Source organism: Eubalaena glacialis, chromosome 12 (assembly GCF_028564815.1).
Source record: "Eubalaena glacialis isolate mEubGla1 chromosome 12, mEubGla1.1.hap2.+ XY, whole genome shotgun sequence".
NCBI classification, from domain to species: Eukaryota; Metazoa; Chordata; class Mammalia; order Artiodactyla; family Balaenidae; genus Eubalaena; species Eubalaena glacialis.
The window spans coordinates 12,756,922-12,775,851 of NC_083727.1; the positions used below are offsets into that span (position 1 = coordinate 12,756,922).

General features: G+C 38.1%; 1 protein-coding gene across 1 annotated transcript in view; it reads left to right on the forward strand.

Annotated features, from left to right (window-relative positions):
* IPCEF1 (interaction protein for cytohesin exchange factors 1) overlaps positions 1 to 18,930 on the forward strand; it is a 165,069-nt gene that overhangs the window by 36,694 nt on the left and 109,445 nt on the right. The window contains exon 2 of the mRNA XM_061206999.1: positions 8,636 to 8,679. The gene's annotated coding sequence lies outside the window, so the exon portion shown is untranslated. The remainder of the gene's footprint in view (positions 1 to 8,635; positions 8,680 to 18,930) is intronic.

The window sequence follows — 18,930 nt, forward strand, 5'->3', positions numbered from 1 at the left end:
AATATGGTCACAGTTCCCAATTCCTCCCCTCAACCCCTCCTCCCATAATGTATCATAGCCCAGTTGAGACCAAGCTGTAATGAGAGAAATCAGAGATAAACAGGGTGGATCCAGATTTTGTAAGACCCAAAGCTTATACAATTTCAAGGGTCCTTTTTAGGAAATATGATACAAACTTACAAAGTTGTAAAGAAACTCAGTATTTAAAAGACATGACAGAAATGACAATAAATTTCAAAATTTAAAAAGCTGACAAAATACCAGAAATAACACATTAGTCAGAAAAATAGGATCATCTAAAAATTAACTGCCTGACATATCTCTAAAATCCTTTCCCTCTACATTTTTAGCTGCATGTTTTTTGTTGCCTCTTCACAAGATAATGATTGTATGTCATTTTTCTCGAGGGAACATAGAAAGATAATCCAGTCTGTCTAGCATAAGTTGATCAGAATTGTTTTTCATTTTTATTGATTGTTCAGAAAAACCTCTTTTGCCTTCACAGTTTATTGCTGGTAATGTAAAATTTTAGGATTTCTCTTTCAAGTTTCTTTCACCTGTGAGCTATAAAATTAGGAAGAATTCCCCCCAAACTCACTTCTGGTTCTGTTCATTAGAAACCCTGTTTCCCTCCACTACCCATAGGCACAGGGAGACACATGACCTGTTTACATTGTAATATGATCTCTGGTCCTGAGCCATTATATCACTGTGCCAGCTGAATTGGCCAATGGAAAGTAGAGTGTCACTGGAAGTTATTACCACACTTGACAGCTGGCTATAACCTAACTGTACAAAGAAGAGATTGTAAGAAACATAAATATATACTCGTAACTACAAAGCAGGTATATCCCTCCCTATATGCCTGCTGTTTGAACTCATAGGCCACAGCTCACCCTCGTGAGAGCTGTTTTATTCTCCTCTCTCACAGCCTACTCCAAGGGCTGTCTCCATATGGCTGTGGCTGTCTTTGCAGCACCTCCATAGAGCCTTCTGGTAAGATTCCTTAGAGTTCAGGCTCAAGAGAGCAAGGCCAAGAAAAGAAGGAGGAGGAAAATTTTTCTTACCATATCTCAGAAGCTCAATGTTTCCAAGTTTGTAGACATGGGAAGTATATGCCCTCTTCTGGGAAGATCTCATTCCCAGTTGCAGGGGTATGATCTTACCATAGGCCCCAATAAGACAAATATCTCAGAACACACCAGCCTAAGATCAGAATGGGAAAAAGCCACTTGGAACAGTATGGGATTTATTTCAATTCACAGATGAAAGGGTGTTTAAGGCCATAGACACATAGACCATAGCATATGGCTTCAGTGATTTTAACCTGGAAGATCTAGAACCATATGATCATTTCAATGCTAAAACTCTTAGTACAGCACACATGGACTATTTTAATTGATTGATGTAATTTTCTGGTGACTGCCCCAAGATAATTAGCTACAAAATATAGGCTTTGGTAATTGGTCGAGTTAACTTGTTTTATAGATATATTGACTATAAGCAGATTACATGAGAAGCTAAGTCTAACAAAGATGCCCACTTTGGGTTTAGAATTGTTGATCTGTAGTCTTCTTTTCAGGGGTCAGGTATCAAGGCAACTTCTCCATTAAAGCCACTCCTAGCTTGCAACAATAAAAGCTATTGTTTTCGAATACAAGGATTCTTATTTTATTACGAAGGGGAGTGTCTATTTCATCCAAGAGAAGAGTGAGTTGTAAAGGCATGAAACGTCTGCTTCTTCAAAGCCTATGGGAAGCACCGTGTTTATGTTTTTGACTTTGTATTTTTGGGGGAGTATCTACTTTGCTTGTTTAAGAGAAAAAGCCACTTCTCTCAATACCTATGTTCATATAAGTTGGAAATAAATATTTTCAGAGACTCAGTTGAAGAATCAGAATAAATAAGAACACTCTGCTTATGTTTAACCTAAAATATCCTCTGCTTTGGACTTTACCCACAAAGAGGCCAAACCTGCATTTTATTTTATTTTTTAATTTTTTTTTACTTTTTGGCCACACCACGTGGCACGTGGGATCTTAGTTCCCCGACCAGGGGTCGAACCTGTGTGCCCTGCAGTGGAAGCTCGGAGTCTTAACTGCTGGACCACCAGGGAAGTCCCAGCTGCATTTTATTTTTAATGGAGATGCAGAGGAGCCGTTCTTTCCTTCTGGGAAGGAATACATAACACCAGAAACCATAGTGGGAAGAATGCCCTCCTCCAGGCATGGAGGCTTAGAAAATGAGCAGTGAGGTTGTAGACCAGGAGCGTAATACATCTGCATTAGCTTCAACTGATTTATAACAATTCTAGAAACGGGTTTTCATTTTTTATGTAGTAATCCAGCTATGAATTTTATAAATTATTCAGACATAGAATAATGAGAATAGTATAGATTCACAATTTTCAAAAGAATTAAAAAACTTTTTTTTAAAGTCATGGAACCTTTTCTTTGAATGAAAGTATGGCCTGCAGTTCAAGATGAAAGCAGTAAGTGTGGACTTACCCAGCTCACCCAGGCTCTCTGCATCCTCCTTAGTCTCTTCTCCCCGCATAGAACTCTGCCTGCTGTTGGGCACAGAGCAGGTACCCAAGTTCATGAAGCTCTCATGGGAGGATTGCTTGTTCAAGGTTTCAGGAGGAGAACCACTGACAATAGCATTTTAAGGCAGGGGTGATTCACAACCTTACTGTGAAAGAAATAGTATCTCCTGAGAACTTTTGGGGTGAATACTGCAATAGATAGAAACACTGGCAGTCTTTCTTCCTTTGATTACACATGTGTGTGTTTGTGAGAGGCTGATGCTGGTAACCTGAGTAAGAATTACTCATTTTCTATCGAAAGGAGAAGAGACCCTTAATGGTTCTTCATTCTTTAAAGGAAGGCCGCCCTCTATTTCCTTTGCTCTCTTTGGGTTTGTGTCATTTTTTCCAGTTGAATTAACTGGACACAGTCTGTTTCTTGAATGAACAAATAAAAATATCTTCTTGATTGGAGATGATATAATTGACTATAATAACTCATGAAATGTTTGGGAAGTTAAAGTTAAGCTGCCGGCTTAAATTTGCTTTGTTAGTAATAAGACGTTCTCTACAAACCAAATTTAAAAAGATATTTTGGGGACAATTTGAGAAATTGTTAAATCAAAGTGTTGTGTATATGAAATATCATTGTACTATGTTTTCTAATATGACCTCAAAGTTTCTTCTAAGAAAAATTTTCTATAGTTCTCTAAAATAGAGCCAGATGATCCTGAATCCCACGTTTTCCAGTGAATTTTGAGTGAAACAATCTTTGCTTTCTGTCATTATGTAGCTTTTTTCCGCAGAAGAACACAGAAATGTTAAACAATGAATAGTTGAGATGGCACCAATCATTGAGCCTTATAAGTTATTGGTCTTGTTCTCAAAAGCACTTCTGTGTTTTATGTGCTGGCTTCAAATGCTGAAAATGTCCATGTGGACTTTTACATTACTCTGTACCCTAGGACCTCCTGCTCAACAACTGAGATAAGAAAAGAATGCTCTCGAGAGCATTAGGGTGCTGTCCAAAATCTCATATATGCCTGATAAAGTTAGTGGAATGTCAGGGTATCTGTTGTGATTAAAAGATCTAAATGTGACTTGTCAAGTATCTCAAATATTAGCTCTAATCCCCATTCGCGCAGAGCTCTAAGTTTAGGCTTTGTAGACCCAAAGCTGTATATGTAGAATATCCCTTGTTACATTACAAATTTTCCAAATGAATACAAGAAAACGGAGAAGGAATACACAAGTTAAGAGCGGGTATCTCTGGAGTTTGGGCTTATGGGTGATTTTTGTTTCCTTTTATTAACATTTTTTCTTTTGCATTTTAAAGTTTAAAACAATGCAAATATGTATTTTTTTAATATCAAAAACTTCATTTTCTAAAAAGTGGAATAGATGCTGTAGTTATTGGCAGAGCCAACCTTGGCGTAAGGACATGGTGAACAAGGGTCCTGGAGACACCTTGTTCCTTCCAGCACTCAATAATAGGCACCATGTCAGACATGCCTGTCAACTTCGGGTTTAAAAATATGCTTATGGTAGGGGTGGTGAATCAGAAGTCTGCTCCTGCAAGAAGGACCAAACAACTAGAAATGTAGTGACTCTAGACCAATAGGGAAGAGAAGGGGAAAGCTTCTTGTATAACCTGCATTTAGCATGTGCATCCCATCCATCCACCCCTCCCTCCCAGCATCGGGAGGTGGGTGGGAGGTGGGTGGGAGGTCCCTGTCAGCCTCTTCTACGTTAATGTTCCTTTGTCTTTAAGCCACTCATGCTGATATTTACGAATTAGCATTTTAGGCGGAATACACATTTTTGTCAATGAGAGGTACAGAAGGGGAGTCTTTCTAGGTGCAGAAAGTTGACACAAATGAACCTGCAGTCATGGGAGTTTCTAGGGAGTGTGATGGAGCTTTAGGGAGGGTAGACATAGGTAAAATATGTGATTTTGGTTTCTGGGAGAAGCAGAATAAGAAATGGTAAAGCTGAGAAGGGACTTCTGTGTTTCGTGTTTGCCTGTTTTCTTCATATCCTCTTCTGTGGCAGCTTCTTTCCCTGGCCTCCCATGCCTGGCCTCCTGCCGCCCTCTGGCTGGTCAAAGACCTACAATAACACACCATCAAATTGCTCACTTCCCCTTTCTTTTCTTTCTCCCCGTGCTTCCCTTCATTCTCATCAAATGTACATAGAGTTTACAGCATATCTATAATCAAAGCACAGAAAAGTTTGAGAGTCATGAACTTTACCTCCTTCATGTAGCCAATCATTTGGAATGTAGTCTCTTGAACCGTGTCAGGATGAGAGTTGGCCAACACAACTGGCAAAGTTAGGCTGCAGCCAACCAACAGCTAATGCACGTGTGCATGTCACAGCAGGGTCACTCCTGGCTGGCTGAGAGCATTTGGTGAACAGCCAAGTAGCTTCAGAAAGGACTCAGAGGCATGACCAGGTGCACTGCATGGGGTCCAAGAACCCTGGGAAAGAGGGGCTAAACTTACCAGCAGTTTTGTTTTCGACATGGCAGCCTTGACTGATGGACAGAAGGCTTCCAAAAGGACCTGGACTAGAGAGAGAGCCCTGGGTGCCTGGCGAAAGCTAAGATGAGGGAAGTCTGGCAGCATGGGAGGAAGCAGGGCTGTGGATGCAGAGCTTCCTGACCCAGATCCTCCCTGTTCTCTACCCCTCCCTGCACAATCACTCTTCTAGTGTGTCTGTGGGTTCTGGAGGGAGAGAGATACGGTCAAAGGAAAGCATATGTCACTGTGGAGAGCCCTCATCAAAGTACTGATCAGAAACAGGTGTGTGTGTGTGAGGGTGTGTGTGTGTGTGCATGTGTGTGTGTGTGTGTGTGTTGGGGGGCGTGTCTAGAGGAGGTTGGGGGTAGTGCAGGCAGCCTCCGATGAGCAGTGGGGTGGCAGCCGTCCGCAGAGCAGAGGATGCCAGCCAGAGCTGCATCTTTCAGGGCCGTCGTCTTCATCTGTAAAATGGGAATAAAGACAGCACCAACTTCACAGAGTTGTGAACACTAAATGATTAATGCGTGTACAGCATTTAGCATATGCCAGCACAAACAAAGTGATAAACAGGGCTTAATAAATGTTGGCTATTGTTATTTTCATCATTGTTGCTTTTGTGAGATCCCTTCTCTCTGCTTATCTTCTACTTATTTTCAAGCGGTTGCATAGTTTGATTTTATGTGATGCAATAAAATGGATTTTGGCAGTGTTTTTGTTTTTAATCAGAGAAATTACTTCTCAGGATGTAATAGAAAAGGGTTAGATGACACCTTATGTAGATTGAACTTGAGCAAAGTTTTAAAAATGATTGTGGCATCTCCAAGTTGAATTTTTACTGAATAAAAAAATTAGGCACGAATGTCATTTTTTTTCTCTAAGAAGACCGTGGGAAAAACTAATAACACTTGGTAGAGGTTAATATAGTATTTAAGGTAGTAATTTTAACAGTTTTGAACTCATTTTTAAAGACATAATTGGAATAATTTTCAATAGACATCAGTCTTTATTAGGAAATTACAATGATTAAATTAACTGCAGGCAGTTCCTCTTATTGTTATTTGAAGACAATAGGAGTCTGTTGAGGTTGGTGGGGCACAAAATGAATGATACATGTTCTATTAAAGACTTCACCGCTGAAACATTTTTCATCACTCTTTCTGTCTGGCTACAATTTATGTATTCAAGGCATAGTCTTCCAATGCAGCTTTCTTTACTGTATTTGGCCTAGAAAATGAATTCAAATGAAGGAGAAGAATAATGCTTTTCCTAGGGCTAAGATATAGATTTTCCTTCTGAGGGGCTATAGATTTTTCTTTCCTCAAAAGAAAATGATGTTACACTTGCAGAACTCTGTGGAAGTTGAAAAGAGAATTTTGTTCCTTTTGTTCCTGCTTTGGGTATTTTTGAGGATTCTGCTTTTGCTTCCTTATGAAATTGTGCCCTGGACCAGGACAAGACTATCCCTCTCATTATTCAGGCATTTGAAATTACTCTTTTCCTTTGAAATGAGATATTCAAATCATTGAGTGTTAGAGAAATTGTGCATGGGTGTTAGAGTCAACAGATCTTGATCTGTCCTCTCAGCATGAGGCTTTCTGCAGGTGGTAAAGTGGTTTTAATCAGTGGAAAATAGCACCCAATTTCTTCAAGATCTTCCCAAGCTCAAAATGATTTAGATAGTAATCTGAGTCTGAATGCCACCCAGATAAGCATCTGCAGTCACATTTACCTGGACGTGGGTGGCATGGCTTTTTAAATTTCAGTATCACTATAAAAGTTGTCTGGCTTTTACCCCTGTCAGTTCTCTTGACTTAGAGGATGGGAAAACTTCTTTGTGCTCTTTCTGTCTGGAATGTCTAGTTAGAGATTGATTCTGCTGGCTGTGATCAAGTTACATACACTGATGCCCCAAATTTTCTTGATTTGGCCCTCAACTAAACAACACCAGGACTGTGAGGTCCAACAGTAAAAAGAAAAATTTTAAAACGAATTTAATATACTGTGAAGTTCTTGTACAAATGCTAATTACTACAACGTGAAACAATGCTGTTTTCACTGTTTTGGGAAGTAGAAATCTTGTTCCGGGGAGAAAGAAAGAGCTGGTTTATTACTAGGTACACTAAGTGCAAAGACAAACATGAACAGAAGTCAAGGACTTGGCATCCAATACAGCTAACATTCATCTACTTTTACATTGTTTCTGGTGAACTATTACAATTTCAAATCATTATAGTTGGAAAATATTTAGATAAAACATAATGTCACATTACTTTTCAATTTAAAGTAACAAAACTGGAACTTTAAGCCACACAGTGTGAACAATGTGGAGTGCAGGTTGTAGGAGAGAAAAAAAGATGTCTAGATGTATTTGACATGAAAATAGAGGGCTTTTTACTGCAGTATGATATTTACAGTATCTTTATACTTAAATTTTGGCCACAGAAGTAGTCTTACTGGTTATATACACTTGGATAGATTTCCATCCAAAAAGAAAAGATGATTAAAAATACCTACCTTGGGACTTTCCTGGCGGTCCAGTGGTTAAGACTTCGCCTTCCAATGCAGAGGTTGCGGGTTCGATCCCTGGTCAGGGAGCTAAGATCTCACACGACTTGTGGCCAAAAAACCAAAACATAAAACAGAAGCAATATTGTAACAAATTCAATAAAGACTTTAAAAATGGTCCACATCAAAAAACTCTTAAAAAAAAAAACCTACCTCGCTCAGCCACAAAAACGAATGAAATAATGCCATTTGCAGCAATGTGGATGGACCTAGAGATTATCATACTAAGTGAAGTCAGACAGAGAAAGATAAACATCATATGATAATGCTTATATGTGGAATATAAAAAAAAGATACATATGAACTTACTTACAAACCAGAATTAGTCTCACAGACATAGAAAACAAACTTATGTTTACCAAAGGGGAAGGGGGGAGGACTTAATTAGGAGCTTCGGATTAAAATGTGCACATTACTATATATAAAATAGATAACCAACAAGGACCTAGTGTATAGCACAGGGAACTCCGCTCAATATTCTATAATAACCTATGTGGGAAGAGAGTCTAAAAAAGAATAGATATTTATATAGGTATACCTGAATCACTTTGCTGTACACCTGAAACTAACACAACATTGTAAATCAACTATACTTCAATAAAAAACCATAATATATATCTATACTATAACTGAATCTGTTTGCTGTATGCCTGAAACATTGTCAATTAATTATACTTCAATAAAAAATAAAAATTTTATAAAAAGGAAAAGTGGAAATGTATTTTGAGGAGTGTTCAAGAGATTAGAATATTATTTTCATTTTATCTTTTAGAAAACGTTCAATTCTGGGGGAATCTCAGTTTAGTGATTTCCTGCTAGCTTACTACCCAGGTTTTCCTATTTTCTATGAGATATAACTTTCTGTCTCATTCTCCAGGAGAGACACTGGGTAATTATTATGATGAGCAAGTTACTATTTTGCTGCCTCTTCTTGGGGTTGATGTGGTAGGACTCTGACTTCCTCCCAGGCAGTTGAGTCCTGGCAGAAATCTGATGACCTCTTTCTTGTCTTTTTCTTGTACAGATCGGAAGCAACAGAACTGGAACGAGGAAGTTCATAGCTTTTTGGTATGTAGTTGAGAACTCTTCAAAACGAATTCTTTCTTTTGGTGATATTCATGACCTGAACGGCCCGTCCTCCACTTTGTTATTCTAATTTGTGAACCAAATGATAATAGCCTAGGTATATTTACCCCTAGGCTAGGATTAATGCAGAGAGAAGGTAATGGTATTCATAAATAACCAACTGTATTTGGTCCTCTGGATTTCCCTTGAAAACGGATTCTTGACGGCGATTACATTTCAGTAGGAGAGCTGTTTAGGAAAGCAATTTATTTACGGAATTATCTTGTTTGAGCCCCTTAGTGGTCAGGGACATACCAAACTGTCCAAGTACCATAGAACTATAATTATGTGAAGAATCTATTTGATAAGCAACTATGGGTTTAGATGCCCATATGTAAACTGAAATTTCTAGAAGTGAGGCGTTTACTAATATAAATTTACTAAGGACTATAATGAAATATTTATATTTAGTAATTATTATATCAATATAAAAGTAAAGTAATCTTAAGATGTTCTCATCTTTAAAGTTCATCCCTAATGATCTAGGTAAGACTGGAGTTCTACAAATATATGTCTAATTTTTCTCATTATTCCTTTAATTTCCTGTTTATAAAATGATTCAAAAAGAATGTCTTAGTTCCTCACTGGGACACCCATCTCTTGTTTAGTGTAACTCTGCTTATAACTTGCCAGAGAATACAAGAGAAGCATTCTTTTCACAGCTATCTATCAAGAATACCTTCTTTTGTGACTCCACGGATATAATGAAATAGTAGTAATTTTTCAGAAAATGTTAGTATATTAATTCGAGAGCTATTATTTTTCTATGAAGCGAAGAAACAGTAGTAATAATAATCACTTTTCTCCCCAGTATGTACTTTCTACCACTTCCAATTACCTTGCAACTGCCTTTGAAACATTGTTACTCATGGCCCATTAGTCACCATCATTTTTTTTTTTAATATCTTTATAGGAGTATAATTGCTTTACAATGGTGTGTTAGTTTCTGCTTTATAACTAAGTGAATCAGCTATACATATACATATATCCCCATATCTCCTCCCTCTTGCATCTCCCTCCCACCCTCCCTATCCCACCCCTCTAGGTGGTCACAAAGCACTGAGCTGATCTCTCTGTGCTATGTGGCTGCTTCCCACTAGCTATCTATTTTACATTTGGTAGTGTATATATGTACATGCCACTCTCTCACTTCGTCCCAGCTTACCCTTCCCCCTCCCCATGTCCTCAAGTCCATTCTCTACGTCTGAGTCTTTATTCCTGTCCTGTCCCTAGGTTCATCAGAACCCTTTTTTTTTTTTTTTTTTTTTTTAGATTCCATATATATGTGTTAGCATACGGTATTTGTTTTTCTCTTTCTGACTTACTTTGCTCTGTAAAACGGACTCTAGGTCCATCCACCTCACTACAAAAACTCAATTTCGTTTCTTTTTATGGCTGAATAATATTCCACTGTATATATGTGCCACATCTTCTTTATCTATTTATCTGTCAATGGACACTTAGGTTGCTTCCATGTCCTGGCTATTGTAAATAGAGCTGTAATGAACATTGTGGTACATGACTCTTCTTGAATTATGGTTTTCTCAAGGTATATACCCAGTAGTGGGATTGCTGGGTCGTATGGTAGTTCGATTTTTAGTTTTTTAAGGAACCTCCATATGATTCTCCATAGTGGCTGTATCAATTTACATTCCCACAAACAATGCAAGAGGGTTCCCTTTTCTCCACACCCTCTATAGTATTTATTGTTTGTAGATGTTTTGATGAAGGCCATTCTGACTGGTGTGCGGTGATACCTCATTGTAGTTTTGATTTGCATTTCTCTAATGATTAGTGATGTTGAGCATCCTTTCATGTGTTTGTTGGCAATCTGTATATCTGCTTTGGAGAAATGTCTGTTTAGGTCTTCTGCCCATTTTGTGATTGGGTTTTTTTTTTTTTTTTTTTGATATTGAGCTGCATGAGCTGCTTGTAAATTTTGGAGATGAATCCTTTGTCAGTTTCTTCATTTGCAAATATTTTCTCCCATTCTGAGGGTTGTCTTTTTGTCTTGTTATGGTTTCCCTTGCTGTGCAAAAGCTTTTAAGTTTCATTAGGTCCCATTTGTTTATTTTTGTTTTTATTTCCATTTCTCTAGGAGGTGGGTCAAAAAGGATCTTGCTGTGATTTATGTCATAGAGTGTTCTGCCTATGTTTTCCTCTAAGAGTTTTATAGTGTCTGGCCTTACATTTAGGTCTTTAATCCATTTTGAGTTTATTTTTGTGTGTAGTGTTAGGGAGTGTTCTAATTTCACTCTTTTACATGTAGCTGCCCAGTTTGCCCAGCACTTATTGAAGAGGCTGTCTTTTCTCCATTGTATATTCTTGCCTCCTTTATCAAAAGTAAGGTGACCATATGTGTGTGGGTTTATCTCTGGGCTTTCTATCCTGTTCCACTGATCTACATTTCTGTTTTTGTGTCAGTACCATACTGTCTTGATTACTGTAGCTTTGTAGTATAGTCTGAAGTCCAAGAGCCTGATTCCTCCAGCTCCATTTTTCTTTCTCAAGATTGCTTTGGCTATTCGGGGTCTTTTGTGTTTCCATACAAATTGTAAAAGTTTTTGTTCTAGTTCTGTGAAAAATGCCTTTGGTAGTTTGATAGAGATTGCATTGAATCTGTAGATTGCTTTGGGTAGTATAGTCATTTTCACAATGTTGATTCTTCCAATCCAAGAATGTGGTATATCTCTCCATCTGTTTGTATCATCTTTAATTTCTTTCATCAGTGTCTTATAGTTTTCTGCATACCGAAAACTTTTGTCTTTTGTCTCCTTACGTAGGTTTATTCCTAGGTATTTTATTCTTTTTGTTGCAGTGGTAAATGGGAGTGTTTCATTAATTTCTCTTTCAGATTTTTCGTCATTAGTGTATAGGAATGCAAGAGATTTCTGTGCATTAATTTTGTATCCTGCAACTTTACCAAATTCATTGATTACCTCTAGTAGTTTTCTGGTAGCATCTTTAGGATTCTCTATGTATAGTATCGTGTCATCTGCAAACAGTGACAGCTTTACTTCTTTTCTGATTTGGATTCCTCTTATTTCTTTTTCTTCTCTGACTGCTGTGGCTGAAACTTCCAAAACAATGTTGAGTAATAGTGGTGAGAGTGGGCAACCTTGTTTTTTCCTGATCTTAGTGGAAATGGTTTCAGTTTTTCACCATTGAGGATGATGTTGGCTGTGGGTTTGTCATATATGGCCTTTATTATGTTGAGAAAAGTTCCCTCTATGCCTACTTTCTGGAGGTTTTTTATCATAAATGGGTGTTGAATTTTGTTGAAAGCTTTTTCTGCATCTATTGAGATGATCATATGGTTTTTCTCCTTCAGTTTTTTAATATGGTGTATCACATTGACTGATTTGCTTATATTGAAGAATCCTTGCATTCCTGGGATAAACCCCCTTGATCATGGTGTATGATCCTTTTAATGTGCTTTTGGATTCTGTTTGCTAGTATTTTGTTGAGGACTTTTGCATCTATGTTCATCAGTGATATTGGCCTGTAGTTTTCTTTCTTTGTGACATCTTTGTCTGGTTTTGGTATCAGGGTGATGGTGGCCTCGTAGAATGAGTTTGGGATTGTCCCTCATCTGCTATATTTTGGAAGAGTTTGAGAAGGATAAGTGTTAGCTGTTCTTTAAATGTTTGATAGAATTTGCCTGTGAAGCCATCTGGTCTTGGCCTTTTGTTTGCTGGAAGATTTTTAATCACAGTCTCAATTATCAGTGCTTATGATTTGTCTGTTTATATTTTCTATTTCTTCCTGGTTCAGTCTCAGAAGGTTGTGCTTTTCTAAGAATTTGTCCATTTCTTCCAGGTTGTCCATTTTATTGGCACATAGTTGATTGTAGTAATCTATTATGATCCTTTGTATTGCTGCAGTGTCACTTATTACTTCTCCTTTTTCATTTCTAATTCTACTGATTTGAGTCTTCTTTTTTTCTTGATGAGTCTGGCCAATTTTGTTTATCTTCTCAAAGAACATGCTTTTAGTTTTATTGATCTTTGCTATCGTTTCCTTCATTTCTTTTTCATTTATTTCTGATCTGATCTTTATGATTTCTTTCCTTCTGCTAACTTTGGGGTTTCTTTGTTCTCCTTTCTCTAATTGCTTTAGGTGTAAGGTTAGGTTGTTTATTTGAGATGTTTGTTGTTTCTTGAGATAGGCTTGTATTGCTATAAACATCCCTCTTAGAACTGCTTTTGCTGCATCCCATAATTTTTGGGTCATCATGTTTTCATTGTCATTTGTTTCTAAGTTCTTTTTGATTTCTTCTCTGATTTCTTCAGTGATCTCTTGGCTATTTAGTAGTGTATTGTTTAGCCTTCATGTGTTTGTATTTCTTACACATTTTTTCCTGTAATTGATATCTAGTCTCATAACGTTGTGGTCGGAAAAGATACTTGATACGATTTCAGTTTTCTTAAATTTACCAAGGCTTGATTTGTGACCCAAGATATGATATATTCTGCAGAATGTTCCATGAGCACTTGAGAAGAAAGTGTATTCTGTTGTTTTTTGAATGGAATGTCCTATAAATATCAATTAAGTCCATCTTGTTTAATGTATCATTTAAAGCTTGTGTTTCCTTATTTATTTTCATTTTGGATGATCTGTCCATTGGTGAAATTGGGATGTTAAAGTCCCCTACTATGACTGTGTTACTGTCAATTTCCCATTTTATGGCTGTTAGCATTTGCCTTATGTATTGAAGTGCTCCTATGTTGGGTGCATAAATATTTACAATTGTTATATCTTCTTCTTGGATTGATTCTTTGATCATTATGTAGTGTCCTTCTTTGTCTCTTGTAATAGTTTTTATTTTAAAGTCTATTTTGTCTGATATGAGAATTGCCAATCCAGCTTTCTTTTGATTTCCATTTGCATGGAATATCTTTTTCTATCCCCTCACTTTCAGTCTGTATGTGTCCCTAGGTTTGAAGTGGGTCTCTTGTAGACAGCATATATTTGGGTCTTGTTTTTGTATCCATTCAGCCAGTCTATGTCTTTTGGTTGGAACATTTAATCCATTTACATTTAAGGTAGTTATCAATATGTATGTTCCTATTACCATTTTCTTAATTGTTTTGGGTTTGTTATTGTAGGTCTTTTCCTTCTCTTGTGTTTCCTGCCTAGAGAAGTTCCTTTAGCATTTATTGTAGAGCTGGTTTGGTGGTGCTGAATTCTCTTAGCTTTTGCTTTCTGTAAAGGTTTTAATTTCTCTGTCGAATCTGAATGAGATCCTTGCTGGGTAGATTAATCTTGGTTGTGCGTTTTTCCCTTTCATCACTTTAAATATGTCCTGCCACTCCCTGCTGGCTTGCAGAGTTTCTGCTGAAAGTTTCTTTCTCTTCTTTGTTCGCACAGCTCCTGGGATTCAGCTTTGGATTTGGCCCTGCCTCTGCGTGTAGGTCGCCTGAGGGCGTCTGTTCCTCCTCCGACAGGATGGGGTTAAAGGAGCAGCTGATTAGGGGTTTCTGGCTCACTCAGGCTAGGGAGAGGGAGAGGCACGGAATGCGGGGTGAACCTGTGGCGGCAGAGGCCAGCGTGACGTTGCACCAGCCTGAGGCGCACCGTGTGTTCTCCTGGGGAAGTTTTCCCTGGATCACAGGACCCTGGCAGTGGCGGGCTGCACAGGCTCCTGGGAGGGGAGGTGTGGATAGTGACCTGTGCTTGCACACAGGCTTCTTGGTGGCTGCAGCAGCAGCCTTAGCATCTCATGCCCATCTCTGTTGTCTGCGCAGATAGCCGCGGCTCACGCCTGTCTCTGGAGCTCATTTAGGTGGTGCTCTGTATCCCCTCTTCTTGCACACCCCGAAGCAATGGTCTCTTGCCTCTTAGGCAGGTCCAGACTTTTTCCCGGACTCCCTCTCAGCTAGCTGTGGTGCACTGGCCCCCTTCAGGCTGTGTTCACGCAGCCAACCCCAGTCCTCTCCCTGGAATCTGACTTCCAAAGCTGGAACCTCAGCTCCCGGCCCCAACCCGCCCTGGCGGGTGAGCAGACAAGCCTCTAAGGCTGGTGAGTGCTGGTCGGCACTGATCCTCTGTGCAGGAATCTCTCCGCTTTGTTCTCTGCACTCCTATTGCTGTGTTCTCCTCTGTGGCTCCAATGCTTCCCCCCCTGCCACCCCCCATCTCTGCCAGTGAAGGGCTTCCTAGTGTGTGGAAACTTTTCCTCCTTCACAGCTCCCTCCCCGAGGTACAGGTCTGGTCCCTATTCTTATGTTTCTGTTTTTTCTTTTTTCTTTTGCCCTACCCAGGTACATGGGGAGTTTCTTGCCTTTTGGGAGGTCTGAGGTCTTCTGCCAGTGTTCAGTAGGTGTTCTGTAGGAGTTGTTCCACATGTAGATGTATTTCTGATGTATTTGTGGAGAGGAAGGTGATCTCCACGTCTTACTCCTCTGCCATCTTTCAGGTCTTTCCCTGAGAAGGTATTTTGACCTCATGATTGATTGTGTGTTTGACTGGATATTGAATTTTATGTAGAAAATTTATTTTCATTTAGAACTTTCAGGGCATTGCTCCAACATCTTTGACATTCCATGTTACATATGAGAAATCTGATGTCATTCTTATTCTTGTTTCTTTGTAGATAATACCTTTTTATCCTCTCTGCATACCTTTGAAATTCTGAAATTTCACAAGACATATTCAAGTGTACATCTTTTAAAATATGTCTGATTCAGCATTTTGTGACATAGGAAGATTATTTTTTTCCCTCTCTCTCTGAGCTCTGATTCCCAATATTTTGGTTTCATTCTCTATTCTCTCCACCAAGATTGTCACTGCTAGCTCCGGGTTTGCATTGCACTTATGACTAAGATCCCAGAAAAAAGGACAAGTCTTTTTCCTAGTTCTCTAGGCAGAATTTCCTGATTAGCCTGAGTAGGTTCATGTACTCCTTTCTGAATTGGTCATTGTGTCAAAGAGGACAAGTACTTTGATTCATCTATTTCTTATCACCTCTATTGCTTCTACTCTGGCTCAAGACATTCTCACATCTTCTCGGGATGACTGTGGGAGCCTCTTAACTGGTTTCTCAATTTATATCCTTGTTCCCATCAGTCTCTTTGCTAGAGCCAGAGCTGTTAATGTGTTTGTCAGATCAAAACCCTACAAAGCTTGCCTGGAAAGATTCAAGGGAAGCTAGAGTCTTCAACCATTGCCTAAGAGACCACCAAGATCTAAGAGAAGATACAAGAGAGAGGAAGGATGCAGCTTATGGAGGGCCACACTGACAAGTTTGTAGCACGTCATATAGTTAATGAGACGCCTTTGAAGCGTTTTTAATTGACAAGTAACATGATCAGATCTTAGAAAGATTTATCTGGTAGCAGTATTAAAGATGAAATGGAGACATACGAACCAAGATAAGGGAGATCCACTAAAGTGGTCTAGGCCAAGTGATGATGGGCTGAACTACACTTTGGAGCAGTGAGAGTGAAAAAGAGGTAGATTTATATCAGTGATGTTAACAAAGGAGAATCAGTTGCTCTTTGTTACTCTACATGACCTTAGTTCAGACCTGGCTCTCTCACCTACTAGCTGTATGACCTTAAATAATTTACATAATTCTCAATTCAAATCTCTCCTTGACTTTAAAATAAAAATAATATTAATTCCTAACTCAAAAAAAAAGAAGACCACCAAGATCTGCATGATCTGACTTCCCATGACCCCTCTGACCTCATCTGCCGCCACTCTCCTTCCGTTGCTCCCTCAGCCTCAGCTGTGCTGGCCTCCTTGTTACGCCTAACACATGCCAGACACGTTCCCAGTCCCACTCTGGGGCCACTGCGTGGGCCGTTCCCCAAAGCTGGGCTGCTTCACCCTTGGATAGCCATAGGCTATTTCTTCACCTCTTTCAGGTCTTTACCCTAATATCGGCTATTTAGTGAGTCCATTTCTATCCACGCATTTAAAAATCACAACCCTCTATAATACTCTCCCCTATTTTATTTTTCCCCATTTATCGCAATCTAATATACCATTTATTTTACTTACTTATCTTATTGATTATTTGTCTATTCCCATGAAATGTAGGCCCCATGAGGGCAGGAGGTTTTATCTATTGTGTTCAATATTGTATCTTCAGGCTATAAAGCTGTCAGCCAATACATATCTGACGAATGAATGATTGGCAAACCTAAGCCATATGCTTGCTCCTGTTTGGGGGAATGTGGGACCATACGATTGACAGTGCCTCAAGGAGGGGAAGAGGCAATTCCTTGAAGTAAAAGGAGCTGGTCAGACAAAAGTTAATAAATAACCAATAAAAGATTCTTCTAGTGAGCTTTGAGAAATGGGGGTCTGTATTAAAAGGGCCTAAGATTAATAGGTGGAAGAAAGCAGCAGATCTGAAACCTGACAGTAATTTTCCAATTTGTTTGATTCTGAATTTTGCATGTATACAGTAGTCCGATATGTTATGATTAGTTTTTAAATGTTAAGTAATTTTGCCTGGAAAAAATTATGGGGAAAATAATTTTCTCTGATTTTATGAATAATTTATTTCATTTTTAATTAGATTTTTACTCCCACTGATCAATGTGTGAAAAAGTGTTAGACTTTGGCAAAGAATATTTTATTTCTTTCAGGAGAGCAGGTTGCAAGGTAGATAATTGTGTAATCTCTCTATATTAGATTTTTTCTTAACTATTTACCTGCATCCAAATGAAAGTTTTTGATGTTAACAGTTTCAGGCTGAATAATTGGCAGGTTAAGAGTTATAACTCAGAAGTTTTTATTTTGTATCTAGTTTTTCCTACTTTACCAGTCTTGCTGGAGTTCTGCTTTATTAATTTTTGTTCAAAGAATTAGCTTTGTGTTTTATTAATCTTCTCTATATTTTTCTATTTTATTGATTTCTGCCTTTATTTTTACTATTTCTTCCTTGGGTTTGTTATCTTGCTATTTTTCTAGTTCCATGTGTTAAGCTCTTATTTGTTTTCATTCCTTCTTTTTTTGATAAATGCATTTAAAGTATAAATTTTCCTTTGAAAAATGCTTTAGCTGTGTTTCCTAAAAATTTTTTGATATGTAGTGTTTTCAATGGTGATAAATTTTAAATATTTCCCATTTGATTTCCTTAATTCATTTTTAAAATTTAATTTTTATTTTATATTGGGGTATAGTTGATTTACAATGTTGTGTTATTTTCAGATGTACAGCAAAGTGGTTCAGTTATACATGTACATATATCCATTCTTTTTCAGATTCTTTTCCCACATAGGTTATCATAAAATATCGAGTGGAGTTCCCTGTGCTATACACAGGTCCTTGTTGATTATCTATCCAATTGTTTTAGTAGTGCAAGATTTAGTTTCCAGACATGTAGACTATTTAAAGCTATGTTTTCATTATTAATTTCTATAATTAATGCATTACAGCCAGAGAACATAATCTGTGTTAAATTGGTTCTGTGAAATTTATCAAGACTTCCTCTGTAATACAGTACTTTTGTCAATTTTTTTTTTTAACATCTTTATTGGAGTATAATTGCTTTACAATGGTGTGTTAGTTTCTGCTTTATAACAAAGTGAATCAGTTATGCATATACATATGTTTCCATATCTCTTCCCTCTTGCATCTCCCTCCCTCCCACCCTCCCTATCCCACCCCTCTAGGTGGTCACAAAGCACCGAGCTGATCTCCCTGTGCTATGCGACTGCTTCCCACTAGCTATCTATTTTACATTTAGTAGTGTATATATGTCCATGCCACTCTCTCACTTTGTCCCAGCTTACCCTTCCCCTTCCCCATATCCCCAAGTCCATTCTCTAGTAGGTCTGTGTCTTTATTCCCGTCTTGCCACTAGGTTCTTCATGACCTTTTTTTTTTTTTTTTTTCCTTAGATTCCATATATATGTGTTAGCATACTGTATTTGTTTTTCTCTTTCTGACTTACTTCACTCTGTATGACAGACTCTAACTCCATCCACCTCACTACAAATACCTCCATTTCATTTCTTTTTATGGCTGAGTAAACTTTTGTCAATTTTTGACAATGTACCATGTGTGCTGAAAATGAGAGTTTATTCTCTGTTTCTCAAGTATAGAGTTCTGTGTATCTAAATTTACTAATTTGTGTCATTTGGGTCATCTACATTTCTATTTATTTATTGTCTGGTTAAGCTAGTGATACCTGAGAGATGTGTGCTGTAATCTTCAACTATAATTGTCAAGTTATAT